The sequence below is a fragment of the Hyla sarda genome, unplaced genomic scaffold, assembly GCF_029499605.1.
Source record: "Hyla sarda isolate aHylSar1 unplaced genomic scaffold, aHylSar1.hap1 scaffold_531, whole genome shotgun sequence".
In the NCBI taxonomy this organism is placed as follows: Eukaryota; Metazoa; Chordata; class Amphibia; order Anura; family Hylidae; genus Hyla; species Hyla sarda.
In genome coordinates this window covers 62,417-76,219 of record NW_026610542.1, presented here as the reverse complement: position 1 = coordinate 76,219, position 13,803 = coordinate 62,417, and the positions used below count along the sequence as shown (strand labels likewise).

The 13,803-nt window shown below is 46.0% G+C and overlaps 6 non-coding genes across 6 annotated transcripts; all 6 read right to left on the bottom strand.

The window, feature by feature from the left end:
* Positions 1–1,432: 1,432 nt before the first annotated feature.
* LOC130338895 (U2 spliceosomal RNA) lies at positions 1,433–1,623 on the bottom strand. Its single transcript, XR_008879359.1, has one exon. It is a non-coding gene; the product is annotated as a U2 spliceosomal RNA (small nuclear RNA).
* A 2,086-nt stretch (positions 1,624–3,709) lies between these two features.
* Positions 3,710–3,900, bottom strand: LOC130338894 (U2 spliceosomal RNA). Its single transcript, XR_008879358.1, has one exon. It is a non-coding gene; the product is annotated as a U2 spliceosomal RNA (small nuclear RNA).
* A 2,097-nt stretch (positions 3,901–5,997) lies between these two features.
* LOC130338893 (U2 spliceosomal RNA) lies at positions 5,998–6,188 on the bottom strand. Its single transcript, XR_008879357.1, has one exon. It is a non-coding gene; the product is annotated as a U2 spliceosomal RNA (small nuclear RNA).
* A 2,083-nt stretch (positions 6,189–8,271) lies between these two features.
* Positions 8,272–8,462, bottom strand: LOC130338890 (U2 spliceosomal RNA). The gene has a single exon (XR_008879355.1). It is a non-coding gene; the product is annotated as a U2 spliceosomal RNA (small nuclear RNA).
* A 2,091-nt stretch (positions 8,463–10,553) lies between these two features.
* Positions 10,554–10,744, bottom strand: LOC130338889 (U2 spliceosomal RNA). Its single transcript, XR_008879354.1, has one exon. It is a non-coding gene; the product is annotated as a U2 spliceosomal RNA (small nuclear RNA).
* Positions 10,745–12,822: 2,078 nt separating this feature from the next.
* Positions 12,823–13,013, bottom strand: LOC130338888 (U2 spliceosomal RNA). Its single transcript, XR_008879353.1, has one exon. It is a non-coding gene; the product is annotated as a U2 spliceosomal RNA (small nuclear RNA).
* Between the last annotated feature and the right edge of the window lie 790 nt (positions 13,014–13,803).

Sequence of the window (13,803 nt, the reverse complement as noted above, 5' to 3'; positions counted from 1 at the left end):
CTCCTGTTGCTTCTATGAAGGCCATAATAGACGACATCACCAAACAGCTCCATAGTCACATACACAGCAAAGGAGAGATGTTGTTTACACCTAGTGATGTCAGTGGTATTGAGTGACATCACAGCACAGTGCTAAGGCTCCTGGGCCTGGACACAGCAGCGGCTGCAATATCTCAACGGAGAATACGTTTATATATATGTGTGTGTGTGCGCGTATATATAATATATATATATATATATATATATATATATATATATATATATATATATTTCTCCGCCGAAATCACTTTTAAACCCATTTCCACCTTTTTTTCCCTTCTCTTCCTCTTACTTTTTTTTCACGTTTTTTTACGTTTTTCTCCTTTTCGCCTCTTTTCTGGGCGTATTATTCTTCTTTTTCTTCTTTTTTTTCGTCTAATGCATACCCCATCAGTGCAGCAATGCTTATTCAATACCGCCAGCAGATGGAGACACTGGGGGATAATTTTCTAAGGATTTATACTGATTTTTCCTGTCTGAATTTGTCGCACAGAAAGTTGCAGGCCAAATATGTGTGACATTTCTGCGACTTTAGCTTCTAGAGCATTTTTACAACATTATACATAGGTGCTGAATACATAAAAAGCGACTGTTCAGCGACAGACAAGTCGCATCGGCTGAAAGTAGGCCAGAATGTCAGTCCATGTTGGAGCAGGTTTAGATACAGTCTAAAGTATAGATCTCAAAGTCTGTGCACAGAATTTAGCAAGGGCCTCGCACCTTCTGATGCATCAGGTAGGTGCACAATAGCATAGCCTAACCCTCTGTACTTTGGTCTATATTGATGCGGGACATAGACAGCCAGCTGATGACCAATCCATTAGTGCAATGGATGGCTGGAAGCATTTGTCTTTGCCTTTGCAATACCACAGAAGCAATGCATGGTCAATGTACAGCAATGACACACCTGTGTGAACAGCCAGGAGACCCCCCCCCCATGTTATGTTACATAGTTACATAGTTAGTACGGTCGAAAAAAGACATATGTCCATCAAGTTCAACCAGGGAATTAAGGGGTAGGGGTGTGGCGCGATATTGGGGAAGGGATGAGATTTTATATTTCTTCATAAGCATTAATCTTATTTTGTCAATTAGGAACATTCAGCACCCACCCGCTATCAAGGCAGCTGCCTATCATGTCATGCCCTACCTGCACAGGTGTGCTGGCTACTCAAATGATCCAATTAAGGAGGCCATTTAGTCAGCAGCAGCAGAAGTCCTGTGCCTGGACGCTCCAACAGCGGCCAGACACAAGCAGAAGCAGCAGAAGCAGCAGCAGCAGCACCACCTTTTGTTTTTTGGCTGCAGCAGCAAGGCCCACAGGGCTGGCTAGCTGGCTAGCCAGCAAGCAGGTAGCAATGAAAGTAGGAATCTTTCTTTTTAACCCTGTAAGGGGGTGGTGCACTGTACCCGAAGATACTGCCATATCGGGTCAATGCATAGGGCGACGGAAGCAAGCTTCGAAATCGGCCCCCGTTCTCAAAAATCCATTTAATATATGGTCCCCAGATAGGGGACGTATCAGATATTAAACTGATAAGAACAGATACTACACTTGATCTTAGCCAAAAGGCCGAGAAGCGATAACCGTGAAAGGGGCGGGCCCAACAAGGTCCCCTTCATGGGCACTATCACTGCTTGCTGTCAGGGAGGCTGCCAGACAATTTTCCATGCACACTCTGGGCTGGGGGGCAGTCAACCACCAGTACACACAGCAGAACCTAAACCCATACCATTATTGCTAAGCAGCAAGACAGGGGCCCATTGCACTCCCACGGGGCCTTTTTAAATGCAATCCATAACCCGTATTTGCCAGGAACCCTTCTTACTCCTCCTACTTGCATGTGACACTGGGCTTAGGATCTGCATAGGAAACACACACACAAGCACACACCTACCTTTGTTGCCTGCAGATGCCTCCTTGGCTGTCCCCAAACGGTATCAAACCAACACCCACGGGAAGCTGTAAGCATAGAGGACATGCCTGCACCCCATTGGACTTACCTGTGTGGGTTAAATCCGGGTTATTTGACAACCTATGGCGGTGATGGTTCTGCTCAGGCAGAGCAGTGCTGATGCTCCTCATAAAGCTGTCGCTGCTGTGAAGGTTCTAGGTGACATCACAAATCCCTATGGTTACATACACAACAAAGCTGGGTTGTTGTTGTTTACACTCTGCAAGGCCTGTGGAAGTGAGTGACATCATAGCACTGTAGTTCTGAGGGTTCTAGATGGATGCAACAATCTCCTGTTGCTTCTATGAAGGCCATAATAGACGACATCACCAAACAGCTCCATAGTCACATACACAGCAAAGGAGAGATGTTGTTTACACCTAGTGATGTCAGTGGTATTGAGTGACATCACAGCACAGTGCTAAGGCTCCTGGGCCTGGACACAGCAGCGGCTGCAATATCTCAACGGAGAATACGTTTATATATATGTGTGTGTGTGCGCGTATATATATATATATATATATATATATATATATATATATATTTCTCCGCCGAAATCACTTTTAAACCCATTTCCACCTTTTTTTCCCTTCTCTTCCTCTTACTTTTTTTTCACGTTTTTTTACGTTTTTCTCCTTTTCGCCTCTTTTCTGGGCGTATTATTCTTCTTTTTCTTCTTTTTTTTCGTCTAATGCATACCCCATCAGTGCAGCAATGCTTATTCAATACCGCCAGCAGATGGAGACACTGGGGGATAATTTTCTAAGGATTTATACTGATTTTTCCTGTCTGAATTTGTCGCACAGAAAGTTGCAGGCCAAATATGTGTGACATTTCTGCGACTTTAGCTTCTAGAGCATTTTTACAACATTATACATAGGTGCTGAATACATAAAAAGCGACTGTTCAGCGACAGACAAGTCGCATCGGCTGAAAGTAGGCCAGAATGTCAGTCCATGTTGGAGCAGGTTTAGATACAGTCTAAAGTATAGATCTCAAAGTCTGTGCACAGAATTTAGCAAGGGCCTCGCACCTTCTGATGCATCAGGTAGGTGCACAATAGCATAGCCTAACCCTCTGTACTTTGGTCTATATTGATGCGGGACATAGACAGCCAGCTGATGACCAATCCATTAGTGCAATGGATGGCTGGAAGCATTTGTCTTTGCCTTTGCAATACCACAGAAGCAATGCATGGTCAATGTACAGCAATGACACACCTGTGTGAACAGCCAGGAGACCCCCCCCCCCCCCCCCCCATGTTATGTTACATAGTTACATAGTTAGTACGGTCGAAAAAAGACATATGTCCATCAAGTTCAACCAGGGAATTAAGGGGTAGGGGTGTGGCGCGATATTGGGGAAGGGATGAGATTTTATATTTCTTCATAAGCATTAATCTTATTTTGTCAATTAGGAACATTCAGCACCCACCCGCTATCAAGGCAGCTGCCTATCATGTCATGCCCTACCTGCACAGGTGTGCTGGCTACTCAAATGATCCAATTAAGGAGGCCATTTAGTCAGCAGCAGCAGAAGTCCTGTGCCTGGACGCTCCAACAGCGGCCAGACACAAGCAGAAGCAGCAGAAGCAGCAGCAGCAGCACCACCTTTTGTTTTTTGGCTGCAGCAGCAAGGCCCACAGGGCTGGCTAGCTGGCTAGCCAGCAAGCAGGTAGCAATGAAAGTAGGAATCTTTCTTTTTAACCCTGTAAGGGGGTGGTGCACTGTACCCGAAGATACTGCCATATCGGGTCAATGCATAGGGCGACGGAAGCAAGCTTCGAAATCGGCCCCCGTTCTCAAAAATCCATTTAATATATGGTCCCCAGATAGGGGACGTATCAGATATTAAACTGATAAGAACAGATACTACACTTGATCTTAGCCAAAAGGCCGAGAAGCGATAACCGTGAAAGGGGCGGGCCCAACAAGGTCCCCTTCATGGGCACTATCACTGCTTGCTGTCAGGGAGGCTGCCAGACAATTTTCCATGCACACTCTGGGCTGGGGGGCAGTCAACCACCAGTACACACAGCAGAACCTAAACCCATACCATTATTGCTAAGCAGCAAGACAGGGGCCCATTGCACTCCCACGGGGCCTTATTAAATGCAATCCATAACCCGGATTTGCCAGGAACCCTTCTTACTCCTCCTACTTGCATGTGACACTGGGCTTAGGATCTGCATAGGAAACACACACACAAGCACACACCTACCTTTGTTGCCTGCAGATGCCTCCTTGGCTGTCCCCAAACGGTATCAAACCAACACCCACGGGAAGCTGTAAGCATAGAGGACATGCCTGCACCCCATTGGACTTACCTGTGTGGGTTAAATCCGGGTTATTTGACAACCTATGGCGGTGATGGTTCTGCTCAGGCAGAGCAGTGCTGATGCTCCTCATAAAGCTGTCGCTGCTGTGAAGGTTCTAGGTGACATCACAAATCCCTATGGTTACATACACAACAAAGCTGGGTTGTTGTTGTTTACACTCTGCAAGGCCTGTGGAAGTGAGTGACATCATAGCACTGTAGTTCTGAGGGTTCTAGATGGATGCAACAATCTCCTGTTGCTTCTATGAAGGCCATAATAGACGACATCACCAAACAGCTCCATAGTCACATACACAGCAAAGGAGAGATGTTGTTTACACCTAGTGATGTCAGTGGTATTGAGTGACATCACAGCACAGTGCTAAGGCTCCTGGGCCTGGACACAGCAGCGGCTGCAATATCTCAACGGAGAATACGTTTATATATATGTGTGTGTGTGCGCGTATATATATATATATATATATATATATATATATATATATATATATATATATTTCTCCGCCGAAATCACTTTTAAACCCATTTCCACCTTTTTTTCCCTTCTCTTCCTCTTACTTTTTTTTCACGTTTTTTTACGTTTTTCTCCTTTTCGCCTCTTTTCTGGGCGTATTATTCTTCTTTTTCTTCTTTTTTTTCGTCTAATGCATACCCCATCAGTGCAGCAATGCTTATTCAATACCGCCAGCAGATGGAGACACTGGGGGATAATTTTCTAAGGATTTATACTGATTTTTCCTGTCTGAATTTGTCGCACAGAAAGTTGCAGGCCAAATATGTGTGACATTTCTGCGACTTTAGCTTCTAGAGCATTTTTACAACATTATACATAGGTGCTGAATACATAAAAAGCGACTGTTCAGCGACAGACAAGTCGCATCGGCTGAAAGTAGGCCAGAATGTCAGTCCATGTTGGAGCAGGTTTAGATACAGTCTAAAGTATAGATCTCAAAGTCTGTGCACAGAATTTAGCAAGGGCCTCGCACCTTCTGATGCATCAGGTAGGTGCACAATAGCATAGCCTAACCCTCTGTACTTTGGTCTATATTGATGCGGGACATAGACAGCCAGCTGATGACCAATCCATTAGTGCAATGGATGGCTGGAAGCATTTGTCTTTGCCTTTGCAATACCACAGAAGCAATGCATGGTCAATGTACAGCAATGACACACCTGTGTGAACAGCCAGGAGACCCCCCCCCCCCCCCCCCCCATGTTATGTTACATAGTTACATAGTTAGTACGGTCGAAAAAAGACATATGTCCATCAAGTTCAACCAGGGAATTAAGGGGTAGGGGTGTGGCGCGATATTGGGGAAGGGATGAGATTTTATATTTCTTCATAAGCATTAATCTTATTTTGTCAATTAGGAACATTCAGCACCCACCCGCTATCAAGGCAGCTGCCTATCATGTCATGCCCTACCTGCACAGGTGTGCTGGCTACTCAAATGATCCAATTAAGGAGGCCATTTAGTCAGCAGCAGCAGAAGTCCTGTGCCTGGACGCTCCAACAGCGGCCAGACACAAGCAGAAGCAGCAGAAGCAGCAGCAGCAGCACCACCTTTTGTTTTTTGGCTGCAGCAGCAAGGCCCACAGGGCTGGCTAGCTGGCTAGCCAGCAAGCAGGTAGCAATGAAAGTAGGAATCTTTCTTTTTAACCCTGTAAGGGGGTGGTGCACTGTACCCGAAGATACTGCCATATCGGGTCAATGCATAGGGCGACGGAAGCAAGCTTCGAAATCGGCCCCCGTTCTCAAAAATCCATTTAATATATGGTCCCCAGATAGGGGACGTATCAGATATTAAACTGATAAGAACAGATACTACACTTGATCTTAGCCAAAAGGCCGAGAAGCGATAACCGTGAAAGGGGCGGGCCCAACAAGGTCCCCTTCATGGGCACTATCACTGCTTGCTGTCAGGGAGGCTGCCAGACAATTTTCCATGCACACTCTGGGCTGGGGGGCAGTCAACCACCAGTACACACAGCAGAACCTAAACCCATACCATTATTGCTAAGCAGCAAGACAGGGGCCCATTGCACTCCCACGGGGCCTTTTTAAATGCAATCCATAACCCGTATTTGCCAGGAACCCTTCTTACTCCTCCTACTTGCATGTGACACTGGGCTTAGGATCTGCATAGGAAACACACACACAAGCACACACCTACCTTTGTTGCCTGCAGATGCCTCCTTGGCTGTCCCCAAACGGTATCAAACCAACACCCACGGGAAGCTGTAAGCATAGAGGACATGCCTGCACCCCATTGGACTTACCTGTGTGGGTTAAATCCGGGTTATTTGACAACCTATGGCGGTGATGGTTCTGCTCAGGCAGAGCAGTGCTGATGCTCCTCATAAAGCTGTCGCTGCTGTGAAGGTTCTAGGTGACATCACAAATCCCTATGGTTACATACACAACAAAGCTGGGTTGTTGTTGTTTACACTCTGCAAGGCCTGTGGAAGTGAGTGACATCATAGCACTGTAGTTCTGAGGGTTCTAGATGGATGCAACAATCTCCTGTTGCTTCTATGAAGGCCATAATAGACGACATCACCAAACAGCTCCATAGTCACATACACAGCAAAGGAGAGATGTTGTTTACACCTAGTGATGTCAGTGGTATTGAGTGACATCACAGCACAGTGCTAAGGCTCCTGGGCCTGGACACAGCAGCGGCTGCAATATCTCAACGGAGAATACGTTTATATATATGTGTGTGTGTGCGCGTATATACATATATATATATATATATATATATATATATATTTCTCCGCCGAAATCACTTTTAAACCCATTTCCACCTTTTTTTCCCTTCTCTTCCTCTTACTTTTTTTTCACGTTTTTTTACGTTTTTCTCCTTTTCGCCTCTTTTCTGGTCGTATTATTCTTCTTTTTCTTCTTTTTTTTCGTCTAATGCATACCCCATCAGTGCAGCAATGCTTATTCAATACCGCCAGCAGATGGAGACACTGGGGGATAATTTTCTAAGGATTTATACTGATTTTTCCTGTCTGAATTTGTCGCACAGAAAGTTGCAGGCCAAATATGTGTGACATTTCTGCGACTTTAGCTTCTAGAGCATTTTTACAACATTATACATAGGTGCTGAATACATAAAAAGCGACTGTTCAGCGACAGACAAGTCGCATCGGCTGAAAGTAGGCCAGAATGTCAGTCCATGTTGGAGCAGGTTTAGATACAGTCTAAAGTATAGATCTCAAAGTCTGTGCACAGAATTTAGCAAGGGCCTCGCACCTTCTGATGCATCAGGTAGGTGCACAATAGCATAGCCTAACCCTCTGTACTTTGGTCTATATTGATGCGGGACATAGACAGCCAGCTGATGACCAATCCATTAGTGCAATGGATGGCTGGAAGCATTTGTCTTTGCCTTTGCAATACCACAGAAGCAATGCATGGTCAATGTACAGCAATGACACACCTGTGTGAACAGCCAGGAGACCCCCCCCCCCCCCCCCCATGTTATGTTACATAGTTACATAGTTAGTACGGTCGAAAAAAGACATATGTCCATCAAGTTCAACCAGGGAATTAAGGGGTAGGGGTGTGGCGCGATATTGGGGAAGGGATGAGATTTTATATTTCTTCATAAGCATTAATCTTATTTTGTCAATTAGGAACATTCAGCACCCACCCGCTATCAAGGCAGCTGCCTATCATGTCATGCCCTACCTGCACAGGTGTGCTGGCTACTCAAATGATCCAATTAAGGAGGCCATTTAGTCAGCAGCAGCAGAAGTCCTGTGCCTGGACGCTCCAACAGCGGCCAGACACAAGCAGAAGCAGCAGAAGCAGCAGCAGCAGCACCACCTTTTGTTTTTTGGCTGCAGCAGCAAGGCCCACAGGGCTGGCTAGCTGGCTAGCCAGCAAGCAGGTAGCAATGAAAGTAGGAATCTTTCTTTTTAACCCTGTAAGGGGGTGGTGCACTGTACCCGAAGATACTGCCATATCGGGTCAATGCATAGGGCGACGGAAGCAAGCTTCGAAATCGGCCCCCGTTCTCAAAAATCCATTTAATATATGGTCCCCAGATAGGGGACGTATCAGATATTAAACTGATAAGAACAGATACTACACTTGATCTTAGCCAAAAGGCCGAGAAGCGATAACCGTGAAAGGGGCGGGCCCAACAAGGTCCCCTTCATGGGCACTATCACTGCTTGCTGTCAGGGAGGCTGCCAGACAATTTTCCATGCACACTCTGGGCTGGGGGGCAGTCAACCACCAGTACACACAGCAGAACCTAAACCCATACCATTATTGCTAAGCAGCAAGACAGGGGCCCATTGCACTCCCACGGGGCCTTTTTAAATGCAATCCATAACCCGGATTTGCCAGGAACCCTTCTTACTCCTCCTACTTGCATGTGACACTGGGCTTAGGATCTGCATAGGAAACACACACACAAGCACACACCTACCTTTGTTGCCTGCAGATGCCTCCTTGGCTGTCCCCAAACGGTATCAAACCAACACCCACGGGAAGCTGTAAGCATAGAGGACATGCCTGCACCCCATTGGACTTACCTGTGTGGGTTAAATCCGGGTTATTTGACAACCTATGGCGGTGATGGTTCTGCTCAGGCAGAGCAGTGCTGATGCTCCTCATAAAGCTGTCGCTGCTGTGAAGGTTCTAGGTGACATCACAAATCCCTATGGTTACATACACAACAAAGCTGGGTTGTTGTTGTTTACACTCTGCAAGGCCTGTGGAAGTGAGTGACATCATAGCACTGTAGTTCTGAGGGTTCTAGATGGATGCAACAATCTCCTGTTGCTTCTATGAAGGCCATAATAGACGACATCACCAAACAGCTCCATAGTCACATACACAGCAAAGGAGAGATGTTGTTTACACCTAGTGATGTCAGTGGTATTGAGTGACATCACAGCACAGTGCTAAGGCTCCTGGGCCTGGACACAGCAGCGGCTGCAATATCTCAACGGAGAATACGTTTATATATATGTGTGTGTGTGCGCGTATATATATATATATATATATATATATATATATATATATATATATATTTCTCCGCCGAAATCACTTTTAAACCCATTTCCACCTTTTTTTCCCTTCTCTTCCTCTTACTTTTTTTTCACGTTTTTTTACGTTTTTCTCCTTTTCGCCTCTTTTCTGGGCGTATTATTCTTCTTTTTCTTCTTTTTTTTCGTCTAATGCATACCCCATCAGTGCAGCAATGCTTATTCAATACCGCCAGCAGATGGAGACACTGGGGGATAATTTTCTAAGGATTTATACTGATTTTTCCTGTCTGAATTTGTCGCACAGAAAGTTGCAGGCCAAATATGTGTGACATTTCTGCGACTTTAGCTTCTAGAGCATTTTTACAACATTATACATAGGTGCTGAATACATAAAAAGCGACTGTTCAGCGACAGACAAGTCGCATCGGCTGAAAGTAGGCCAGAATGTCAGTCCATGTTGGAGCAGGTTTAGATACAGTCTAAAGTATAGATCTCAAAGTCTGTGCACAGAATTTAGCAAGGGCCTCGCACCTTCTGATGCATCAGGTAGGTGCACAATAGCATAGCCTAACCCTCTGTACTTTGGTCTATATTGATGCGGGACATAGACAGCCAGCTGATGACCAATCCATTAGTGCAATGGATGGCTGGAAGCATTTGTCTTTGCCTTTGCAATACCACAGAAGCAATGCATGGTCAATGTACAGCAATGACACACCTGTGTGAACAGCCAGGAGACCCCCCCCCCCCCCCCCCATGTTATGTTACATAGTTACATAGTTAGTACGGTCGAAAAAAGACATATGTCCATCAAGTTCAACCAGGGAATTAAGGGGTAGGGGTGTGGCGCGATATTGGGGAAGGGATGAGATTTTATATTTCTTCATAAGCATTAATCTTATTTTGTCAATTAGGAACATTCAGCACCCACCCGCTATCAAGGCAGCTGCCTATCATGTCATGCCCTACCTGCACAGGTGTGCTGGCTACTCAAATGATCCAATTAAGGAGGCCATTTAGTCAGCAGCAGCAGAAGTCCTGTGCCTGGACGCTCCAACAGCGGCCAGACACAAGCAGAAGCAGCAGAAGCAGCAGCAGCAGCACCACCTTTTGTTTTTTGGCTGCAGCAGCAAGGCCCACAGGGCTGGCTAGCTGGCTAGCCAGCAAGCAGGTAGCAATGAAAGTAGGAATCTTTCTTTTTAACCCTGTAAGGGGGTGGTGCACTGTACCCGAAGATACTGCCATATCGGGTCAATGCATAGGGCGACGGAAGCAAGCTTCGAAATCGGCCCCCGTTCTCAAAAATCCATTTAATATATGGTCCCCAGATAGGGGACGTATCAGATATTAAACTGATAAGAACAGATACTACACTTGATCTTAGCCAAAAGGCCGAGAAGCGATAACCGTGAAAGGGGCGGGCCCAACAAGGTCCCCTTCATGGGCACTATCACTGCTTGCTGTCAGGGAGGCTGCCAGACAATTTTCCATGCACACTCTGGGCTGGGGGGCAGTCAACCACCAGTACACACAGCAGAACCTAAACCCATACCATTATTGCTAAGCAGCAAGACAGGGGCCCATTGCACTCCCACGGGGCCTTTTTAAATGCAATCCATAACCCGGATTTGCCAGGAACCCTTCTTACTCCTCCTACTTGCATGTGACACTGGGCTTAGGATCTGCATAGGAAACACACACACAAGCACACACCTACCTTTGTTGCCTGCAGATGCCTCCTTGGCTGTCCCCAAACGGTATCAAACCAACACCCACGGGAAGCTGTAAGCATAGAGGACATGCCTGCACCCCATTGGACTTACCTGTGTGGGTTAAATCCGGGTTATTTGACAACCTATGGCGGTGATGGTTCTGCTCAGGCAGAGCAGTGCTGATGCTCCTCATAAAGCTGTCGCTGCTGTGAAGGTTCTAGGTGACATCACAAATCCCTATGGTTACATACACAACAAAGCTGGGTTGTTGTTGTTTACACTCTGCAAGGCCTGTGGAAGTGAGTGACATCATAGCACTGTAGTTCTGAGGGTTCTAGATGGATGCAACAATCTCCTGTTGCTTCTATGAAGGCCATAATAGACGACATCACCAAACAGCTCCATAGTCACATACACAGCAAAGGAGAGATGTTGTTTACACCTAGTGATGTCAGTGGTATTGAGTGACATCACAGCACAGTGCTAAGGCTCCTGGGCCTGGACACAGCAGCGGCTGCAATATCTCAACGGAGAATACGTTTATATATATGTGTGTGTGTGCGCGTATATATATATATATATATATATATATATATATATATATATATTTCTCCGCCGAAATCACTTTTAAACCCATTTCCACCTTTTTTTCCCTTCTCTTCCTCTTACTTTTTTTTCACGTTTTTTTACGTTTTTCTCCTTTTCGCCTCTTTTCTGGGCGTATTATTCTTCTTTTTCTTCTTTTTTTTCGTCTAATGCATACCCCATCAGTGCAGCAATGCTTATTCAATACCGCCAGCAGATGGAGACACTGGGGGATAATTTTCTAAGGATTTATACTGATTTTTCCTGTCTGAATTTGTCGCACAGAAAGTTGCAGGCCAAATATGTGTGACATTTCTGCGACTTTAGCTTCTAGAGCATTTTTACAACATTATACATAGGTGCTGAATACATAAAAAGCGACTGTTCAGCGACAGACAAGTCGCATCGGCTGAAAGTAGGCCAGAATGTCAGTCCATGTTGGAGCAGGTTTAGATACAGTCTAAAGTATAGATCTCAAAGTCTGTGCACAGAATTTAGCAAGGGCCTCGCACCTTCTGATGCATCAGGTAGGTGCACAATAGCATAGCCTAACCCTCTGTACTTTGGTCTATATTGATGCGGGACATAGACAGCCAGCTGATGACCAATCCATTAGTGCAATGGATGGCTGGAAGCATTTGTCTTTGCCTTTGCAATACCACAGAAGCAATGCATGGTCAATGTACAGCAATGACACACCTGTGTGAACAGCCAGGAGACCCCCCCCCATGTTATGTTACATAGTTACATAGTTAGTACGGTCGAAAAAAGACATATGTCCATCAAGTTCAACCAGGGAATTAAGGGGTAGGGGTGTGGCGCGATATTGGGGAAGGGATGAGATTTTATATTTCTTCATAAGCATTAATCTTATTTTGTCAATTAGGAACATTCAGCACCCACCCGCTATCAAGGCAGCTGCCTATCATGTCATGCCCTACCTGCACAGGTGTGCTGGCTACTCAAATGATCCAATTAAGGAGGCCATTTAGTCAGCAGCAGCAGAAGTCCTGTGCCTGGACGCTCCAACAGCGGCCAGACACAAGCAGAAGCAGCAGAAGCAGCAGCAGCAGCACCACCTTTTGTTTTTTGGCTGCAGCAGCAAGGCCCACAGGGCTGGCTAGCTGGCTAGCCAGCAAGCAGGTAGCAATGAAAGTAGGAATCTTTCTTTTTAACCCTGTAAGGGGGTGGTGCACTGTACCCGAAGATACTGCCATATCGGGTCAATGCATAGGGCGACGGAAGCAAGCTTCGAAATCGGCCCCCGTTCTCAAAAATCCATTTAATATATGGTCCCCAGATAGGGGACGTATCAGATATTAAACTGATAAGAACAGATACTACACTTGATCTTAGCCAAAAGGCCGAGAAGCGATAACCGTGAAAGGGGCGGGCCCAACAAGGTCCCCTTCATGGGCACTATCACTGCTTGCTGTCAGGGAGGCTGCCAGACAATTTTCCATGCACACTCTGGGCTGGGGGGCAGTCAACCACCAGTACACACAGCAGAACCTAAACCCATACCATTATTGCTAAGCAGCAAGACAGGGGCCCATTGCACTCCCACGGGGCCTTTTTAAATGCAATCCATAACCCGGATTTGCCAGGAACCCTTCTTACTCCTCCTACTTGCATGTGACACTGGGCTTAGGATCTGCATAGGAAACACACACACAAGCACACACCTACCTTTGTTGCCTGCAGATGCCTCCTTGGCTGTCCCCAAACGGTATCAAACCAACACCCACGGGAAGCTGTAAGCATAGAGGACATGCCTGCACCCCATTGGACTTACCTGTGTGGGTTAAATCCGGGTTATTTGACAACCTATGGCGGTGATGGTTCTGCTCAGGCAGAGCAGTGCTGATGCTCCTCATAAAGCTGTCGCTGCTGTGAAGGTTCTAGGTGACATCACAAATCCCTATGGTTACATACACAACAAAGCTGGGTTGTTGTTGTTTACACTCTGCAAGGCCTGTGGAAGTGAGTGACATCATAGCACTGTAGTTCTGAGGGTTCTAGATGGATGCAACAATCTCCTGTTGCTTCTATGAAGGCCATAATAGACGACATCACCAAACAGCTCCATAGTCACATACACAGCAAAGGAGAGATGTTGTTTACACCTAGTGATGTCAGTGGTATTGAGTGACATCACAGCACAGT